Here is a 22209-nt window from a genome sequence, read left to right as displayed (position 1 = left end):
GTTCTTGCTGAAATAAATTGATTTAAAGTAAACTTTTATAAATAATAATATACTTTGAATGACGATAAGATGCAAATGAAGGTAGTTAGAAAACACAAAGCTCCCTCACATGCGAGTTACAATAGCCTTAAAAGGAGGAAAAGGCAGGAGTTATAGTATCTGTTTTGCACATAAGGGGAGACAAAAGATATGTAACTGGAAATTGAATTATTGTAGCCCTGGCTCTTAAGAAAATGCCCAGGACAAAACAGGTACCTAAGGAAAAATTTTTAATCAATAAGCAATGATCCAGTATAAAACAAACACAGAATAAATAAAAACATTTACAATACTAAAACTATGTTAAGGTCTTTAAAACCAAGAAATAAATAAAAAGATGGAAGAGAATGCAATACTAGTTTGGGAGAACCACATCCCAGTAATTCTCCCTTCATTTAAACTCATAGCCCATTGGCAGCATCTATCCTGCCGTGGCCATTCATTCCTCGTGGAACCAGATGCAGTTTTAAATATTAAATCCAACCTATTATTAGGCTGCCACATCTAGTCACCAACAACTTTTGTTTAATTATGAAAGGTGTTTCCATCCCACTGCCTCTGTTAAGCTTTCCAAAATGACCTCCACCTAATTGGTCATTCTTGTTGGTTGGGATGCTATGCTACTGAGTTGGCTCACTTTAATTGTTATTTATCCAAATTAAAGGTCCTGCAAAACCAGGATTTGTAGTACATTCGTTAGCTTTAATCCCCAACAACTAGAATTGTGCCACTCAGATAATAGCTTCAAACTGTTTGGGAATAGGGCGGATGGGGGTAGAAAGAATATTATGGAGCAAATTGGCTTTAGAGAAGCTAATTTTTCCTCTCAAAGTACAGAGCAATAGAGTCGCAGCAGAAAGAAGATATGTTGTTAGAAATCATACTTGACTTTCAGAACGATGGTTTATCTAGAAATTTGTTATCCAAAACACTGGAACCTTAGTCATTGACTAAATAGGCCCTACCATGAAAGCAGTTTTCAAGGCAGACTGAAATAGAAAACAGGAAGAAAATACTCCATACCTTCAGTCGAAAGGATTTTATTTCATAATAATTTACAGATCCATTAACATGAAGTTAATTGTGTGCTGGAGATGGTTAGATTAAAAACAAAAGAAGGAACATTAGGGCTAAGTTACTTGTTCCTTGGCTTTTGTTTCCATGTAGAGCAATACGGCCTCTTAAAGGCAAAAATAGAAACGGAATGAGCTTGTAACCATAGAAACTGCATGTGGCAGTGAAGGGAAAAATGCACTTAAGATGTAAAAACACCAAGCGAATATATTGTGCATAACAAAAACATTCGTAATTGTCAAAATGAAGTACAGGTGCGAATGTGGTTCACAATAGTGTTTGACAGTAATCCTAGTTCTTAAGGAGACACCTGCTAAAAGTATAAATTTTAGTGAATAGCTCCAAAGATTAAAGGGGGAAAAAAGTCTTTTTACTGAAAATAGTAGACTTTGCGTATGCTCGTAGGAGTTTAATGGAAGGTATAAAGAACTTAATTTGTTAAATGTCTTTTAAAGATATATTGCATTCTTTAATCAACAATCAACAGTATTATTTCTTATATGGCGGTCCCAGTGAAATCTATTGTAATTCACTTTCTTGGTCTCTAAAACCAATCTTAAAGTGTGCGTGTGGGCAGACAGGTGAGTGCACTCACACTCATACTGATTAAAAGCACCTCAGTTTTATAACCAGATTCTTACCAATATCCAGTAAGATATACACATGCAAAGAAAAAGAAGAAATTACTAAAACATCATTAAGTTGATTGCATTTATGGCTGATTGCATTTATAATAAATGGGGTCTGTCAAATAATTATGGACCTCCACCTTTAAGGGATCTCAGATTCTCTCCTAGATGATCCAGTATGCATGAGAGACTAGAGAAAGTGACTGAGAATGATTAACCTCCCACCAAACTAACAGAGATCTTCACATTATGAACAAGACCAGATACAAGATCAGGGGAGTCTAGAAAGAATCAAAGGTAGAGAGTTGATTCTTTAATAGTTTAAAGATTATATAAAACTTAGCTGGAACCATGTTAAAAGCTGTAAGTGTATGTATTCACCACACTTTTCAAGTGTAACCTATATTAAAATAATATTTGAAGAAAAGTCAGAAGTCTTTTGTTTACTGCCTGTCTCACCCACCAGACAATAAACTCCATATCTGTTCACCATTATATCTTCAGTGATTAACCTTGAGCCTGACACACAGTAGGTACCTCAGATACATGCTCAATGACCTAGCGAAGAAAATGCCTAAGGACAACCACACAGAGTAGTTAGGATACAAGTTAAGAGAAGCTGTAAACTGGGAAAATAAGTAGATAGATGAAATTAATGCTATCACAATGTCATTGGAGTTTCACATTCAAGGAAGAATGACACCCTTCCAGAGTGTGATGTCAGCTTTTCTGTACTCACACTCAGTTTTTACATAAGAGAAGGAAGATTTTGAAGGCCCTCAAAGGAACATGTCATGAGTAAGAACACTTTTGTACTTATGGAACTATCTAGAAAGGTACATCTGAGAAACCTACCAACTTGGGAGGTCTTTGTAATGTCAGTGGAACCACAAGCCTGTGACTATTCCCAAACAACCCCAAGTCCTAAAACTACATCAGCAGGAAGCAAACTAAAGGTTCTACAATCTCCAGAAAGTGAATTCTCCCCAATGGACATGTACAAAGAATAAACAACAACCTTCAGGGTGCAAAACAAGGCCTGGGGAGACAACAGACGAGGGAGTTTTACCCCAACCCCCTGGAATACAAATTTTAGAATAGCCAAATGAGGCTATTACTTCACTTCCTGAGCAGACAGGGCATAGTTTTTATAAACTCTGTTCATTGGGACTTTTTACTATGAATTAGTGATTAATGCCACTTTTCCATTCTTTCCACCTCTCAATGGAAGTTTTATGGCAGCAGTCCTGACTTTCCTCTGGGATTATAAACTGATTATGTGCTGGTTATGGAACAGGATCAGCATATAATGCACATCTTATTTCATAGTGAATCAGCCTATGAGGGTCTATGTCCAGACATAATGGAAAGAACGGCATCTCATTCCTGGGCTTTAAACTGTGTACAATAACGGCAGTATTTGGGATTGTCTCTTGGAGAATGGGTGAGTAGGTTCTGTGTATGGGGAAAAAAAGGTGCATATACAGCTGGCCATTCAATCATTTTAGAAGAGATGACCGGATAGCCTTAAATGGATCTATTATCCATTTCTTCAAAAATAGTTGCATTAGTTAGAGTTCTTAAGGGAAATAGAGCCATCAGGATTATAATGTAAATATTCTGAGATTTTTATAAGAATTGTCTCAAGTGACTATGGGGATAGGCAAGTTCAAATTCTGAAGGGCAGCCCACAAGCTGGGAATTTTTTTTTTTTTTTTAACATGGGCAGGCACCAGGAATCTAACCGGGTCTCCGGCATGGCAGGCAAGCACTCTGCCACTGAGCCACTATTGTCCAGCCACACACTAGGAATTTTGATGAAAGTTTTCCGTGAATCTCCCTGGAGAAGCTAGCTTGCTGAAGTAGAGATGGAAATTTTCTCTTCTTAATGCTAAAATCATCATGTCTCCTTTTAAAGCTTTTGACTGATTGGATGAGACTTCTCTCATTGTTGAAGGTAATCTACCCCGTTGATTATAAATGCAATCAGCCATAAATGCAATCAACTTAATGATGTTTTAGTAATTTCTTCTTTTTTTTTTTTGCATGGGTAAGCACCAGGGATTGAACCCAGGTCTCCAGCATGGCAGGTGAGTATTCTGACATTGAGCTACCATCACACTGTCCTTAATGATGTTTTGCATGCACAAAATAACCTCATAGTAAAAATCAGGTCAGTGTTTGCTGGACCAAACAAGTGGACACCATAACCTAGCCAAAGGAACACATGAACTTAACCATCAAACTAGTTTTGGCCAAAAGCATAGCCACCTAGGTAAAAAGTATGTTTCTAGTCTCCCTTGCAATTAAGCATGGCAATAGTTTTAGTTCTGGGCAATGCTGAATGAGTTAATAGGAGGGCCTGGTAGGCCATTAATAGGAAAGGAGAGCGATTGCCATTACCTTCTCCCCTCTACCCACTGACAGAATTTGAACATGGTGGTAGATGCTGAAGCTACTATTTTATAGTTCAGGATGGATGTGTAGAGAAAGCAGACATGGGGACCCACCATACTGTGGACACCACCACACCATCACCCTTAGATTCTTGTTATTATATCTTCGGTACAGAAGCCCCATCAGTATCTTATTAAAGAAACAATGGAAAATTCACATAATTCCCCTATCTAGTTTCTTCATATCCATAATGGAGACAATGGTTGTAGCTACCTCTAATGGCTACCAAGAGTACTAAATAATTTCATAACTGAAAACACAATATAATATGTGGTAAATGGTAAGAGTTCCAAAAATGATGCTATTATAACAGTTTCATTTAAACTCCTTTGAAAATAAAGTAGCCATAATTAACAATGACACTGTGCCTACTCCATACAAGGCCCTCCTGGCTCACCCATCCAAACTTCAGCATTAAAAGAACTGCTATAGGGCAGGCCATGGTGGCTCGGCTGGCAGAGTTCTCACCTGCCATGCTGGAGACCCGGGTTCATTTCCTGGTGCCTGCCCATGCAAAAAAAAAAAACAAAAAGAACTGCTATAGGAGGATGCAAGGGTAGTTCAGTGGTAGAATTCTTGCCTGCCATGCAGGAGACCTGGGTTCAATTCCTTGTCCATGCGCTCTCCCGAAAAACAAACAAGCAAAACAAACAAAAAAAGTTTTGATAAAATGGGTAGAAATTTATGTCGAATCTTAACTATCATTCACCAGGGAGACCAGCTATGATGGGATCGCTTGCCATGCTCTTTTAGACCCTTTTTTGTTGTGTAACTAATAAAGCAGTCATTTGAAATGTCTTTGCTGTGCCTGAGCACATGTACCCATAACACACCATATAGCAACTTGCTCCACAACAGAATCTCATAGTACTTATGCTCAATGACTTCTGGCCACTTTTCCATTGGCCAGTACAAATATTTTAAATAAGGCTCCCTCTATTGCTATCAAGAAAAGAAAGTGGCAGTAGAACCCACAATTCAGGATATAGGAAATGGGGGGAATAGGGTGCTGTCATTTCCAATTTCCATATGTATCACAAAAAGGCAAGGAATTAAAGATACTAAGATTGATAAAGAGCAAAGAATTTTAGATAGTAACACATTCATGTTCTTCAAATTTCCTTGGACTGAGGAGAGGAATAATTTCTCTGATTGCATGTTCAGGGGTGAAACCACCTGTAAAGGCACTTAGCATAACAGGTGCTGAACTTCTGGGCGCTTGGTGAAAAGCACATATTTCAGCATTTAAAACAGGCATTGTCACTGCTGCCCATTCCAAATCAAACAAGTCTTAAGTTATAGAACTAAGTGCAAATTAAATCTATCATATTCCAAAGGCCTTTCTTTTGTTACCACACCTTGAGAATAAAACGCAACATCATCTCTTCTCCAAATCCAATATCGCATAAAGCATAGACATTTTTTAGAATGGCAAGTAATTATCCATGCTAAGAGGTTTATAAATAAACAACAAAGCATCAAATTGTTTTCCTTTTCACTGCCTTAATCTTACAGTCTTCATTCTTGGTATCTGTTAAATAAGTTTCTTAAGTTTTAATATATTAGCTCTTAGGTTTATCTCTAGTGGTTTGGCTTATAACAAAATGTCCCGCAACTTTCTTGGCAGATCTTATGACATAATGGGTAAAGAGAAAGACTCAAAAGCCATAAGTTCTGGGTTCACATCCCAACTTTACTTTTCACTAGAATGTGACCTTGGGCAAATCAGTCTATTTCTCTGGCTCATTTTTTTTTTTCATCAGTAAAATGAGAGTTATAATAATGCTCATTTCATAGCCCTGCTATTTAAACAAAATCAATCATATAGACCTAGCATAGTATATTTCTTGGCCGGTAGGGAGCGCTATTACATTTGAACTATTTGCTATTATAATGAAGAAGATGAATCGGACACTGTACTAGTTCCTAAAAAGTTAAAAATCAATAAAATATGGTCCATACTACAATGAGCCCACTGTTTAGTAGGTGACAATTCCTAAATTAGAAGTTTATTAAAAAGTACAGCAGTAAAAGAATGGGGAGTGGCTATCTTAGTTTTCTATGGCTGCCATAACAAAGTACCACTATCTAAGTTGCTTAAACATCAGAATTTTCCCCCACAGTTCTGGAAGCTACCAATCGACTATCAAGGTGTCATCAGCCTCTCTGAAGAGTCTAGGGAATAACCTTCTTTGCCTCTTCCTCACTTGTGTTGGTAGCAGATCCCTTGGTTTGTGGGGGCATAACTCCAGTCTCTGTCTCTGTCTTCCCATGGCCATCTTCTCCCTATGCTTGTGCCCCTATGTCTCTTCGTATCTTCTTATAAAGACACCAGTCATGTTGGATTTGGACCTACCATAATTCAGTATGACCGCATCTTAAATTACGTCTGCAAAGACTGTATTTCCAAATAAGGTCAAATACAAAGGCACCAGGGGTTAGGATTTCAATACATCTCTTTGGGGGCACAATTCAACCCACAACAGTGTTTCTACGGAAGTTGAGCAATGGAGTTCTTGAAGAGGTGTCATATGATTTGGATTATAGAGAATAAATAATGTTTGACATGACAGAAAATTGAATTAAGGTATACCAGGAAGCAGGAACAACATGTGCAATGACAAAGAGACAAAGAATTTTTAAAGACAATGTGGTTTAATTCTACCAAATAATCAAGTATAAGAGGAAAACTGTTGGGAGCTGAAGCTAGACAGGAAATTGAGTTACAGATAATGTATTCTATAATAAGAAGTTTGGACATTTTGATTTAAAAATTGAAGGGAACTGATATTTATGTATTTGTTTGTCAGTTTTTGGCTTAAGGAAGAGACGTTCTCACTTGGGGTTCAGTGAAAATTAATTACAAGGAAGCTTAACAAGAGAATTAAGGAAAATTTAATCATGAAAATAACAAATCACAATAATTGAGCTAGAACTGATGTTTCTGAAGTTTTACATCCCTGTTTTTCTCTCAATTGAAAATATTTTCCTAGATGTTGGCATCTAGGAAAGTTATTAAAACAAATTTAAATATAGTCAATAAGCTGAATTGGCAAATCAGGTGATGTAATTAGTTTGCTAAGCTGCCAGAATGCAGTACACCAGAAATGGAATAGCTTTTTAAAAAGAGAATTTAAGAAGTTACAAGTTTATAGTCTTAGCGCCAAGAAAATGTCCAAACTCAGGTACCAACAAGAGGGCACCTTCACTCAAGAAAGGCTGATGCCATTCAGAACACCTCTGTCAGCTCAGGAGGCATGTGGCTGGCATCTGCTGGTCCCTTGCTCCTGGACTGCTGCATTCAGTCTCTGTTTTGTATGGGGGTTCCTCACTTGGCATCCAGGACACAACTTTGGGTTCTGGCTTGCTTAGCATTTCGTGGGAAGACACAAGGCAATGTCTGCTGGGTCCTTTATCTCAAAACATCTGGGTCTCATATTGACTCTGTCAGCTCTGAAGCAACTGTTCTCCAAGCTTCTGCATCTAAAGTTTCTTCAAAATGTTTGACTCCAATAATTTAATCAAGCCCAATCTTGAATGGGCAGAGTCACATCTCCATCTAATGAAAAGGTCACACCCACAATTGGCCATGCCACACCTTCAGAGAGATTATCTAATCACAAAGCCATTCCCACAATTGGGGCTGCCACATCTTCATGAAGATTATCTAATCAAAGGGGTTTCCATCCTACAATATTGGATCAGGATTGAAGGACATGGCTTTTCTGGGGTACACAACACTTTCGATTCTGATATGGAGGAGTGATTTAGATATGTCTCAGCCACCAAACATGAATTGATCTATTTATATTTTATCACTATCATTATCTTTATTTTAAAAAAGGGACACCATATTAACGTACATTATAGAGATGTGAAAGATGAACATACACATTTGAGAAGGTTACAAAGTCAAAATGCTCAGTGAGATTGTTGAAAAGGTAGTAAAAGTGCTATCGCTGATATCAGTGCATTGACAAAATCAGTTTTGACAAGTAGAACAAAATATTTCAAAGTATTTTACCTGATTATATCTAACAGGTAAATAAAATTTACAATTCTGGAAATGACAGCTTGGTTTCTAGAAAATGTATTAAAGTAAGCACTTTTTAAGTTTTAATATGTTTATCAGCTATTCAAAGACTGACTTTCACAAGAATTCTCCAGTGCTTTAAGGAATTCACTTATGGGAATATTTACCAAGTAATATATGCCCTTAATAGTAAAACAAAAGCAAACAAACAAAAAATTTATATGCATTTCTAGAAATCATTTTTTTAAATAAACAGATCTCAGCAAATTTTAAAACCGCACATAAAGTTTTTTCACTGGGCGTTTTAGAAAGAACTTTCAAAAAACATAATAAATTGGTAAAGAAATTACCTGAGAATACTTATGGTAGGTTAATTTACTTTCACATATCCACATATGCAGTTTGTTTACTTACTGTTGGAGCAGAAACAAAAGCTAAGAACTTTTGCCAAGCCTGGTCAAAAGTTTGCAAAACTTAGAGGATTTCTATGTTAAAAAACTGAAGATGTCTGAAAACAGACAACATCAAATCAAATAGAACAATACCTATGTGGGTTGAAGTGGATTCATTTTATCCAGTATCATTCCAGGATCTCAGGGAACAGCATAGTTTAAGTGGGCATGGGCACTCTGCCAGAGATGGACGCTGGCTCAGGTGTGCCTTGCAGGTCATAACGTCTTGGGGAACTAGACTGACTTCCCTGCCCTCATTTTTTGTCTATTAAATGGAGACAGAAATAACAACTAAGCCATCAAGTTGTTATGAGAACCAAATGAGTTCATCTTTTAAAGCACTTAGTATCAGGAAAAAAGTCAGCACTATATAACCTTTAGCTATTATTACTTATTGTATTGGTCAGGGTTCCCCAGAGAAACAAAACCAATAGGAGATTTTATATATATAGGAAGAGATTTATTTTAAGAATTGGCTCATGTGACTTGTGGGAGCTGGCAAGGGGAAATGTTTACCATGGTCCTGCAGGCCAGACACTCAGACAGAATTTTTATACTGCAATCATGAGGCAGAGATTCTTCTTCTTTTGGAAACCTCAGTTTTTGCTCTCAAGATGGTCAATTGATTGGATGAGACCCATCCACGTTATCAAAGGACTCTCCTTTACTTAAAGTCAACTATTGTAATTGTTGATCCCAACAACAAAATAACCTTCACGGTGACATATACCTGACCAGCCAACTGGTCTACCATGGTCTAGCCAAATTGATGTGTAAAATTAACCATCACACTTATGGAAAAAATTAACCTTTTTTGCTACATGTCTTAGTTTTAATCTTTCTCCACTTCTACAGACAAGTGTTCTCATGCATGTGACCCCCAACACATATAATCCCACACATACATGTACACATAGATAGAGTGCTCAGTACTCATCGAGCTGCACTCCCCTATCCAACAAGACAACACTAATGTATAACTTTCTTTCAAAAATAAACAGAAGCATTTACTGAGCATCCACTGAATATGCAGCAGACCAGAGCTAGGTGCCACAGCACATCCCATGATAAACAGGGAATGATTGTAGCTTTCAAGGAAAATCTGAGAGAGCGCACACAAGCAGTAGAACACCAGCCTCCCCAGTAAAAGGCTAAATACGATAAATGCCTTAGATAATTAACAAAATGCTCTCAATATTTACTATTCAGAGGACTAGGAAAAGATCACATGCAGTCAGAGGGATGAGAGTCAGGTTTAAGGAAGTAATGGCATTTAATGTTCTATACAAGAAAAAGGTTGGATTTCAATGTCTGCAAATGTAATTTATAACCCCTTTCCATGTTTTCAGCCGATGGCACAATCTCTTTCATTTCTTCAGCAACATAAAGCCATATACCCTGTAATCGTGAAATTCCCAGTAAGAACCTACTTAGAGTCGTTAGCAGAGTTCAGTTTGTCTTTACTCAACCTCCTGTTTAGGAGATTCCCCAAATTAAATGAATGATCTCACTGAACCATCTTCTTCCTGTCATCAGAAGCCTGGGCAGTTGTAGCCACCCTGGAAGGGAGCCTTGCTCTTGACAGGGCAGGAATAACAAAGCCCAACATCCCGTTAAATATTTACTCACACATTTTGAAACATCGAAGACTAAATTAATTGATACAATTCAAAAACGGAAGCAATGTATCAGATATCTAGGCTTGTATTGATAACATTTCCACAACCTTTACTAATAAAATTGCATATTATATATGCATGAATAAAAATGGCATTTGGTAAACAGAATTGAAACGCGTTTATAAAAAAAATTCTTCAGATTGACTTGAGTACAATAAACTTTTCAATATAAAAGATGCTAACCAGAAGATAAGGTCATTTTCTGGGACCAACATACATTATTCAAGAGGGAAGCACTAGCAGACCATGGTGACCTCAAGAAAGCTGGAAGGTACAGCCTTGCATACTACATTCACAACATAGAGGCAGTGAATAAGTTGCCCTGTTGCTGGATTCTAGAGAGACGTATTTTCCTTAACCTATGTTACTTGCTCAATATTAAGGGTTCCGTTTTCTGGCAATCTTATTTCCCATAGCTTCGATTGCTCAGAATTTCTTCAGATAACTAGATATAAAGCATTGTAATAACAGAGAAGGGCAATTGTGAGACTGAATCCCAGCAGTTTCATAATATGGAAATACAACATGGTGTCAGAGGAAGAGCACAAGATTTTTGAGGACAGAACTGGGTTGTATCCCAGCTCTACCATTTATTGACAGTATGACCTTTGCAGGTCACTTGACCTCATTAAGCCCCACCATTAAAGTGACTGATATTACCTCACTGATTTGCTGGGAAGGTTAAATGTGCAAGATTATTTGGAGTATCTAGCATACTGCTTCATACACATTAGAGACCCCATAATGTATTCACTGCCTTTTCAATAGAAATACAAACATGCACACCCTAAGCGTGAATTGTCTTTTGAAAATAAAAACAATGATCTCCTTATCACCAAATTCAGTTGCCCCTTTTTAGTTCTCATCTAGTTCACCCAACTATATTGTTCCTTCCTTTGTGCATATCCCCTTCTGTTCCTCATTCTACATCTCAGACAATCCTTTCTTTGTTCGCTGTTCTTATGAAAAAAATTCTTAAATATTAGATATGTTCATATCCCCAAGTGCTCCAGCCTTAGTCCTGCTCCTCTGTTACTGAATGACTTAATTTATTCAAATGGAATTGCCTCCACTTTTAAGTCAATAGCCCCATGTATTTTATTTGCAGGTGTTTAAATTGTCTGCACTTTAGTATGCCAAACAAAATTCATTGTCTCCTCTACCAGAGCTAATCCTTTTTCACACTCATCCAAAGTAAAACCTCAACTATTTGATTTCTTCCACTTCTTCACCCTCGATATCCAATCCATGACCAAGTTCTGTTGATTTTATCTGAATCTCTCCAAATGGTTCACTTCTTTTCTCACTGGCACCACTCTAGTTAACCCTCCTCACTCAAACCTCTTATCCCTTTTCTTGCACTAACCAGGATAGAGGCCACTAACTGCATGTGGCTATTGTGCACTTGAAAGTTCATGATTAACCCAAAGATAAACCAGACTTTCCAAACTTAGTATGAAAATAAAAATATCAACTAACACAATTCACTTTTATATTATGAATTTATGTTAAAGTCATAAAATTTGAAGTTAAATATAAACATTAACATTATTGGGTTAAATACAACTTTCAGATTAAGTCTATCTATTTCTTTTTACCTTTAAAAACTGTTTAAAATATATGTGTGGACCACATTCTATTTCTATTACATAGCACTGTTCTAACCCTGCTCTACTTTCTTGCTGAAACCATCTTTTAAAGATACAGATTGGATTGTATCATTCCCTGCCTTAATCCTCATGAATAGATTCTCAATATCTTAAAGCAGGGTTGCCTCATTCTGCCATTCTAGAATACAGTAAGAATGTTGCTTCCTTCAGTTGTACATTTTCTACCTTTAAGACAAGCTTACATTCTTTACCATAGCTTAAGAGTACTCTCAATCTCTTTTATCATCTTTATCCCACGTCACAGCCTGCCCCATCTGAACCCTGATCACTTCAGCCACACTTGACTAGTTCTATCCCCACACGATCCATTCACTTTCATGACCTTACACTGTATAACATGCTGCTTTTAAGGCTAGGAAACACCCTCTTCTAAGCTATTACCTATTAATTATGAAGACCCAGCTGAGACTTCAACTCTCTAGAAAGGTTTTTCCTTCTAAATGCCTCTTAGAAAGAACTGATTACTTCCTCCTTTGTTCTTTTATAGCATTTTGGACTTGCCTGTACTTTGTACTTACTATTTTTAAGGATTGGTTTATATGGCTGTCACTCCTTTGTTCTTTTATAGCATTTTGGACTTGCCTGTACTTTGTACTTACTATTTTTAAGGATTGGTTTATATGGCTGTCACTCATATTAATATATGAAATTTCAGAACAGAGGCTGGTGATTTATTTGATAAGGCTCCATTTTACTTCTCTAACATTTCATTATGCAGGAATACAATCCCTCTCCTTTAACAAGACTGTGGCTGGAAAAGGTACTGGAGATGGTGGCATTCATTTAAAATATATATTTCTTGAAAGATGGAGAAATACAGTTAGTTTTCATCTAAGAATATAAATGATGTTCCTTACGTTCCAGAATATTATAATCTCATTAATGAGAAAGGGAGAGATGCATGGGAAATACTATTTTAAAAAGCATTATAAAACTATGCTTAATCATAATGGGTGTAATGTTTTAAAACCACAGGTATCCAGAATATCCTAAGCTAGACATTTTTTTGAGAGTCCTACTTTCTCAGGAACGGTCAGAAATATTCAGTCAGAGCTGGTAATCTTGTTTTGGGCATGCTGAGACATATCTAAAGAGAAGAGGCATTAGTGAGTAAAAGTAGAACCCAAACTATCTTAAAAGGTTTTCCAATTGACTCAGAGATCACATGGTATGCAAGGAAGCAGCTCATCCACCATATTTGCCTTTTAGTTTCAGACTAGAAAGATGGAGACAAATATTATCTTCACCAGCATGGCTGGCTAATAAGAATAGCTCGATCAGGATATGTAGCTGTCAGTTATTTAAAGACAGATATATTCTTTCCCATTCCCACATGCTTTTAAGCTCATATCCTTCTTTTGGTCTAGTGCCAAATTGTAAAGACTTTATTGGACAGTGGAAAAGATATTGAGAGACTAAATCAAATTAGAGTTCTTGAACTGAGGTATACTTTGGAACAATAATTGGATTTAAAAATAATTTATGTTGTACTATTTGAAAAGACATTTTCTTGAACGTAAGAAAGATCTGATTATCTTTTCAGTTTATCATCAAAATCAATAGCTCACATTTAGTGAATATCTTTTATGTGTCATGCATTGTGATAAGAATTTATGTGCATTCTCCTCACAACTCCATAAAGTATGCAGGTACCAATTAGGGATACGGGACACAAGCAATAAAAACTAACTCCGTCTAATTAAGCAAAAGGTAGTAGAAAAAGGCTTTCAGATCCTCTCAGATTTAACAGGAATCTGGAGGACCATCAAAATTGGAGACAGAAAGAAACCAAAGGTACCCTGAGGTCTGAGAAGCCAGAAAGCTAGAAATTTTACATGTTCAGAATGTTCAGTTATGTCTGCGAAGGACATCACTCTGCCAGTACAACTGCCACCGTGAATGACTTCTAATAATTCCCTTTACCCATCCATCATCCCCCAAGGACTAAAAGTCTCAGAATCAGAGTCCACACACCCTCCCCATGCAGTAATGGAGTAACAGAGGAAGTTTCTTATCCCCTTCATCTTCTCTTGTGGGAGATACACATAGCATGCACCTTTCCATCAAAAGTATACAAAAATCAAGGGGCTAGTCCTAAGTGGACATGGATTATAAACATTCACTATGGCCATAATTCTTGCTTCCTAGAATCCTCATATATCCTCACATACCTCATACTTTCAAATATGCTCCAACCAGACAAAGTGAAATTATCCCCAAGAAAATTTAAAAATAAGCTGTTACTTCTCCCAGCATTGACTTAGTTTCACAGTATCTAACACTGTGACTCAAAACAAACAGAGATTCTTTAACTAGAGTTAATAAAAGTAACTCACCTCCAGTCTGTGTGTACTGTACAAATTTAGAGCTTTGAGCTTGTCAGTGTCTTCCTTTGGTCTGTTCAGTGCCATCAGAGGCCACATGAATCGCAGTTCCTGAATTGTCCACAGCCCCCAAAACATTGTTGGTGGAATCCATGTGCTACCAGGGAAATATACCTTCAATGAACACTTGGTTGTAAGTGATCATATGATAATATATTCATTTTTCCCCACAAAGATCAGGAACTGTCAGATTCTTCATCCAAAATATAAATGGTAGTTTTCACTATCTTACACTTCTCCTGGACTCCATAAAGAATAAAAAATTACCCACATTTGTCTGAGAGTCTGTGACCCAGCATCCATGCTCGGGGATTGAGTTATTTTCCAATGCACCTCTTGATTCCATAAAACAATAACAACAATATAATTTTGGCTGAGTTTAGAAACAGTAGAGAAGATTATTGGAAGGCTATTAGAGACCCACAAAATTTATGGAAATTGAAATACTTGACTTGAGAATGGACAGGAGTTAAGATATCCCCATATTTTTAAAAACCAGGGAAATCTATCCATTCTTTTGTGGAATGTCATTACCATGCTGAGTAAGGTGTAGTTTGTCAGAGACCTCTTTTGAAAGCCCGTTTTTGAGTATAGACCGTCCATCTCCTCAAACCATTATTACTGAAAACTCTACCTAGCTCTTTAGCTTCTCAATATCAGCTTTCTACTTTAGTTCATGGAGTCGTGCCCATATAAGAGTATCTAGGGATTTGGCCTTGAAGGGAAATTGTTAGAAAAAGGTTCCTCATCTTCAGTTCCCTCTTCTTTGAGTTAACACTTTGAATCTTGGATATTTTGTCCAATTATATTGTTGTAAGTTTCAGCCTGCTTTCCTTAGTTTCTTTTGTTTTCACCAAATATAGTGATGGCAAATGTGTGCCTCATTTCAATGGGCTTCCCTTTACTCTTGGATTTTAGTCCCTCAGTTCCAGCTGCCTTGGCTGCTGCCTGGTGTTTAAATCAGTAGCTCTGATATTTTGTCCAAATTTCAAAGATCTTGTTTTCAGGAGCACTAATCTATTGGAAGCTACTCCATTATTGCCAAGAGGTGAAGCCCCTCTAGTATTTGGATTTTGTTTAGATCTTTTTGAGTTCTGAATGTCAATGATCCAGATTTTCTAATTAGGTTACCTGATAGATAATGGAAGCATTCACCAAGATGTCAGATACAGGAAGAAGAAAAATTTGTAAGAGTTGCAAGGAGGGAGTGGTAGATAAAAAGTATAGCTTAGTATATGACAAAATAATACTAGAAGAAGAAAAGTGAAATGAAATGTGAAATGCTTCATAAATGTCATGTAAACCAAATGTTAATATGTGACATGTATGACCATGTCATTGATTATAAACAAATTTGCTATGATCACAAAGCTGTATTTTTTATCCCTGTCCCTTGTAGCAAAGAAGTTACGCATAAGAAGTTCCTACTGCACATACAGGCACACACACACACAATGACTGGAAGCAAATGTAACAATATGCTTTCTTTATGTGGACACTTCTAATGAAGCCATGGCAATATTAGGGTTTTTAACTGCAAATCACTTCATTTCAAACATTTCATAGATTATTTGTCTAGAGTTCTAAATAGTTGCCTGAAATACTCTGCCCATCCAAACTTATCAAAGAATTTGCACATAATTCCGCCTAGAGTAAAATTGTAAATTCATAGTTCTTCTACAAGCATTGAAATATGTTATATTCTAAGAGAAAATGATTGAACTGGCATTTCTGATGCTTTATCAGTTTTTCATAATCAGCAGTTTAAATTTTGTAGAAACTTCTGGCAGAGTAGAAATTCAGAGCTCACAGAGCTTGGAAATAAAGATTTTTTTCGCCTCTTTTCCAGTGCTGGATCCAGAATCTTGACTTGCTTTTGCTCATTAAATAATAAATTTTAAAATGCAATAATATGTTCAAACTCAGACTGCTTTCTCAAGTTAACTGTTGTCTTCCCAACCTAAGTGCTATTTTTTTTTTGGCCAGAACTTTAATAAAAAAGCAAGTCTGGAAAGATTTTGTATATTAAATTTGTCAGATACTGAAGAGAGTTCACAGAGGTCTAGGGGGAAAAAACTTTTCAAATGGATAACTGTTCCAAAGGTCAAAAGGTGTACTCAAAGCCTTTAAACTAATTAGATTGAAAAGCTTTATTCAGCAAATACAGTTTACTTACTACAAACTAGAATTTGACCTCCTCCAAGTTTGGAAATGATTTCTATTACTTGTGATATTAGCAAGATGCCTCCATAGTCTTTCTTCAGTAGAACAAGGCAAATCTTCAACCTTGGAGATGATCCACTGCCCATCTCCTTAAAATCATTGGTAAATGCATAAAATTCCTGAGTGCTTTACATAGTATATACTTAACTTCAAACTTGCTATAAAAAAATGAAAATATTTCCCTTTACTTACTATGTAGTGAGTACACTTTCTGGCATTGGTAACCAGTGGCATGATGGTGAAATTCACATGCCAAAGTAGTAAATCAGTTTTCTAATTTAGCTTCCCTTATAATTTTGAACAAATACCATATGGTGGATACCCTATATGGAAGAGAGACATTCAGTTAATCTGATAGTTAACTGTCATACTAGTTATTTCACCAGCATCATACAGGTTTCATTTCTCTTGAATATGTGACTAAAGACAGTTTTAAAAACATAAGCAAGTAAAATTAAGAAGAGCTGAATGTGGGGCAAGGCACTTGTCAATTTATGTTCATTTCTGTGTAATTCAGCTAAGCTCTGTATTTCAGTTCAAACTGCAGCACAGTACATAAACCATAGAAAGGTGCTTAATATATTGGAAGACTAGAAATGAATTAAGGAGACTGCCTAGCTCATAGGAATCCCCTCCCCACTAAGAATGGTCAAGTAAATCAAGGGTGCTTTCACCCTTACCCTACTCTCCATAGATACTTTCTTGACCAAGGCTAAGTTGATCCAATAATCCTATTGGAATTTAACCTCCAATGATGACCTAAAGTGACCTGAAGTCACGGGAGCTGTGCCACTTGTACCCAAGGAAGAGTATGAGGCCCCTGAAATCCTATCATAGTCCTAAAAGAAATCCAAGACTCAGCTGTCAGCCATTTCCTCAATTCCAGTCACTCCTCTAATATAATCCTAATGAATTATTTTCTTTTCAAATGTTTTGCCTGCAACCAATAGGAATACAACTAAAATGCTATGCAAATGGTACAAGTATAGCATGATGTTATCTCTTTTGCCCCATCTTTGTCTGTGTGTCTATCACCCATACAGAAACAATCTGGTACAGTGATGAAGGATAGAGATTTCTGTATCCAATTCCAGTCCAGAAATTTATTTACCTATGTGAACTTGACCAAGACACGATTTTCTAGGTTTCAGTTTTCTCATCTGTAAGACAGCAAAATAATACTACAACTTATATAGTGGTAGGAATTAAGTGAGCTAATAAAACTTAACTGTTAGATTTAAACCTAACACATAGAAAACACTATATAAGTATGACCTGTTAATATTCAATAGCCAATAAACCACAGCCAACTGTGGTATTGAGGGAAAAAGAGGAATCAGAACTCGGGGCAAATGCAAAAGCAAAAGTATACAGCAGCAAACTAAATGTAACAGTCCTGGAATTAGACTAAAGGTTAATGTAGTAGAATTTCCACAGATGATTTCACTTGGTGGCAGAGCCTCTGTCGAAAGGTCATGTGATTGTTTTCAAGTTAGCCCCTGCATTTAAAAAAATGGCCCTCAGAATACAGAATCTGAAATATCATTCATCTCTTTTATAGGGACATTGTAAGAGAACAAAGCTTTTCTTTATACTGAGTGGGAATTAAGCCTGAGAATTTCTGAAGATCTTAATCAGATGGTGCAATACATGCCCTAGCTTTTTAAGTTTCTTCATTTTCTTAAAGAAAATAAAATAGAGGCAGATATGCTTGAAACCATGCATAATTTAGGTTTGTGGAATGATGAAATTACATGAACTAACAAAAAGAATTCCTTACTAAGATACTAATAAAAGGAAAAATAGACCATGACCCAGTAAACATAATGTTGTAGCTTGATATCTAGCAACACAAGCACTTGATGAACAGAGGTTATTTTAAAATTTTTCAAACTTTTTGTTTGAACAGACACATAAAATAAAAGATGTATTTCTTTTTATCCTCCATCATAAAACACTTCTTGAGCATTATTAAGAAAAAGTATTTCATCATTCAATGCATTAAAATAATGGCATGTTGCACATGTTGGATAAAGTTAGTGCAAATTACTCTTTTTGATACAAATGATTAAAATAATAAAAATGTATATAAAATATGACCCCATCCTCATAGAACGTGCAATTTACTGGAGAAACAAATGTGTACAAACAGATATTACAACATGTTCTAATGAGCATTATAATAATTAGTAGATGAAGTGGAAACAGGAAGCTAAGAGTTCCTAGGTCCTCCCGTACGAGTTATTGAAGCCAGAGAAAAAGTGTCACTGCAGCTGGTGTTAACTGAGGAACATCATTTGCAAAGATATGAAGGCAAGAGGACACATTTCATCTTTAAGGAACAAAAATTGGTGTGACATCTCTGAGACTTAAAACATCAGAGGAAGCGCCTAAAGAAAAGACTGTACATGTAGTCAGGGACAAAATCATGAGGGAACTGCACTATGCCCAGCAATAAACGTTTTTATCTTAAGTGATGAAAGAGCCATTGAAAATTTTTGAAGCAATTTCATAATGACTTGGAAAATACAAGATCTTTATTCATAGGAGTCAAGCTATAAGTCATTAGTGTAGGCCATAGATACTCAGTGAATCAGTAAATGTTAATTAACTCACAGTCAAATATTAAATCTTTAAAAATCTGGACATTTGAACCTTATTCGTTATCCCCAAACTGCCCAATTCAATATTTAGAAAGTTATTTTAGAGTACTTACAAAGCACGTTAAGTCATCAGGTGTCACAAAGCTATTGAGGAAAAAAATGAAGAAAATTAAATATTCTTCAAAGGCAGATTACTTTCTCTAAACCTTACCACATTCAGAAAGGAATATATACTAGGAATGAAGATATCTTAGTTCTAGAGATCTTGCTATTTTTTCCATTTTCTAACTACCTATTAACAGAGCATGACTTAAATTTAGGAAGAAATGGGCTGATTAACGCATCTTCTATTTTCTTGATGAAACACCATGTAATCATCTGAGAAAACAGTTCTGAGTAGCAGCAATAAAATTTAGGATGCTGTTTCTTTATTTATGTTATTAACATTAACTTTTTTATTAAGACCATAAAATATTTGGATTTAGGAATGCAATTTTTATTTTAGCATCCAGACCATCTGTTTCCGTGTATTTGTCACTTCATTTAAATGATGGCAACAGATAAGTAAATTCTAGTTTCTGGAATTTATCTCCTAGATAATCTCCTGGATAATGACATAATGACAATTTAAAACTATTTCCATAGCAAATGAGTACCTCTCTCTCATTCTCATATATGTGTGTGTGTATATATATATATTTCTCTTTGGATAGGAGGTGATTGTTGAATGGGAAATTAGCATTAGTACATTAAAAATATCACAGACTTTTTAGAAGAAGATATGCTTATACCAAAACAGAATATCAGTAGTTAAAAAGGAAGATGACTGTATACGTTACAATATAACTTGACTACTCTAACAGATACCTTGGCTTAAACGAGAAAGAATTTCATTTCTCTCTTGGTGTAAGGAGCCCATTGCTAATATGGTCACTCAGTGGTGCCAGGTATCTAGTATCATTTTATCTTTTTTGTCCCACCACAGAATGTGGTCCTCATTTTCATAGTATGAGATAGTTTATGCTACCATATCAACATCCAAACCAGTGAGAAAGAGAAAAGCAGGAGGGCATACCCAGCACTTAATTACTGGCCACGCTTAGGTGCAGTGTGAATTGTGAAGGAGCAAGCATGAACCCACCAAAAACAGGAGTTCTGTTCCTCTAGCGGGAGGGTAGAATGGCTATCAAGTGCAACCATAATGGTTGCCAAGTCCACAATGGAATGGCAACAGAGAAAAAAGCAATACTTTTATTCCTGAGGCAGTAAAGAAAGACATGGTAAGTCTTACAACTATTTGCAGTAAACCGAATTCCAAATAGCATCATCAGGGTCATTACTAAGAAAAAGTTCAATAAATGCCAAGTTTACTATAATGCCTTTACCTTCCTCACTTTTTTGTGCCTTCCTACCTCTTTCATCTACTGCTTCCCACTCTCCAACCTCCACCAAATTTCTACATTAATATTCCTGTTTCCTTTCAGCAAAAATATTGCCTGGAAAACTAATCCAATCTATAGTGTTAGTGAGTCATGATAATATCCTTCACTAAAGGCTTTTATTTTATATGTCAACTATCAAGAAAGAATAATGCATAGCCAAGACAAACAGATCAGAAGCAGTGAATTTTGGATAACTGAGACACTGGGTAGGAGAGAGAATTTTCAAGAATTTCAGCCTTCCCAGCTCCTCAGTTAGCAACTTACCAGTGAATAACTACTCACTTACATGAAGGACTTTCCCAACTCAACAGCAAATGCATGTCTCAAGACAAGACACACATGTCATTATATATATATATATATATCTCCAATTGTATTCAATACAGTGCTTTATAAAAGCTGAAGTCACTTTTAGAAATGATTTATCTAACACTTATAATTTAAAAAACATATTGAATAGTTATCCTGTCATACAGTTTGTTACTTTTTCTCTTGTATGTATATATATATATATATATATATAGCTTTAGACCTTATGGAGCTCTTCAAGGAAGTAGCATTTAAATACTACAAACCATACGTTAAAAAAAAAAACTCTACTCTTTGTGCATGTTTAAGGCTTAATTTTAAAGCAAACTTAAATTATAACCTAGAACTATCTTATTAAAATAACTGTACATTTTTCTACTTACCGAGACTAAAAATGTTAGTAGGAGAATTTTATCCTGGTATCTTTCAAAGTAAAACCAATACCGTAAATGGAGATGTGATCTTATTCTCTACATAACATTCTTCATCTAAATAAAATTAGAAAAGTGATAAACCATGTCATGCATATAATGGATCATTATATTTTATTTGAAAGAAGATGTGATGAATAACAAGTATTTCATTTTTTAAATAAAATATAATGTGTCAAGCAAGACACTTCATGAGTGTGTTATGTGTTGCTCAATTTTCTGTTTAAGAGCTTTGAATAAGGTTAGGCAGTAAAGGGATGCATATACAACGTGAAGTAGGAAACTGCTTTGAAATTCAAACCAAATATAAATGATTTGACAAAATTATCTGAATTTTAAGGAAATAAAGCTATTTCTATCTTGAATTATCTGGAAAATTTCTAAAGGTCTCAAGTTTATGATGTGTACCAAAAATAAAAAAGAATTTTAACCATTTACCATTCTGCCTTGAATAACTCAATAGTGAAAATAATATAGCACATTCATTACTAGCCAAAACAAATAAATCAGGAGAGTGAGTTTCAGGGTAAGGTGATTAAGTTTATCTTACATTATCACGAGTCCACCAAATTTGTTAACCCAAAAGAGAAGACAAAATTTTCACAAAAGAGGCTTTTGGGAAGTGATTTAGAGCACAGACCTTGAAGACATACTAACAGCTTCAAATTCAGGGTTGCTTATTGATTGTGGACATCGGGTGAAGTATTCAATCAATCGAGGTCTCTGTTTCCTCGTTTCCAAAACTGGCATAATACAGTACTTGAAGTTGTTGTGGAGATAAAAT

General features: G+C 35.9%; 1 long non-coding RNA gene across 12 annotated transcripts in view; it reads right to left on the bottom strand.

Moving 5' to 3' along the window:
* The window catches only part of LOC143686445 (uncharacterized), a 275383-nt gene that overhangs the window by 161819 nt on the left and 91355 nt on the right, over window positions 1-22209 (bottom strand). For 6 of the 12 annotated variants that reach the window (XR_013177151.1, XR_013177143.1, XR_013177146.1 and 3 more), the window contains 3 exons: window positions 21378-21482; window positions 19357-19387; window positions 17752-17800 (listed from right to left, as the gene is read on the bottom strand). The exons of 2 other annotated variants lie outside the window; for them this stretch is intronic. This is a non-coding gene — a long non-coding RNA (uncharacterized LOC143686445). Of the gene's footprint in view, window positions 1-14362; window positions 14515-16838; window positions 16964-17751; window positions 17801-19356; window positions 19388-21377; window positions 21483-22209 lie in introns of those variants that run through there. 4 more of the 12 variants (XR_013177152.1, XR_013177150.1, XR_013177154.1 and 1 more) reach the window with 4 other exon arrangements.

Source organism: Tamandua tetradactyla, chromosome 6 (genome assembly GCF_023851605.1).
Source record: "Tamandua tetradactyla isolate mTamTet1 chromosome 6, mTamTet1.pri, whole genome shotgun sequence".
Classification (NCBI taxonomy): Eukaryota; Metazoa; Chordata; class Mammalia; order Pilosa; family Myrmecophagidae; genus Tamandua; species Tamandua tetradactyla.
This window is presented reverse-complemented; position numbering and strand designations above follow the sequence as displayed.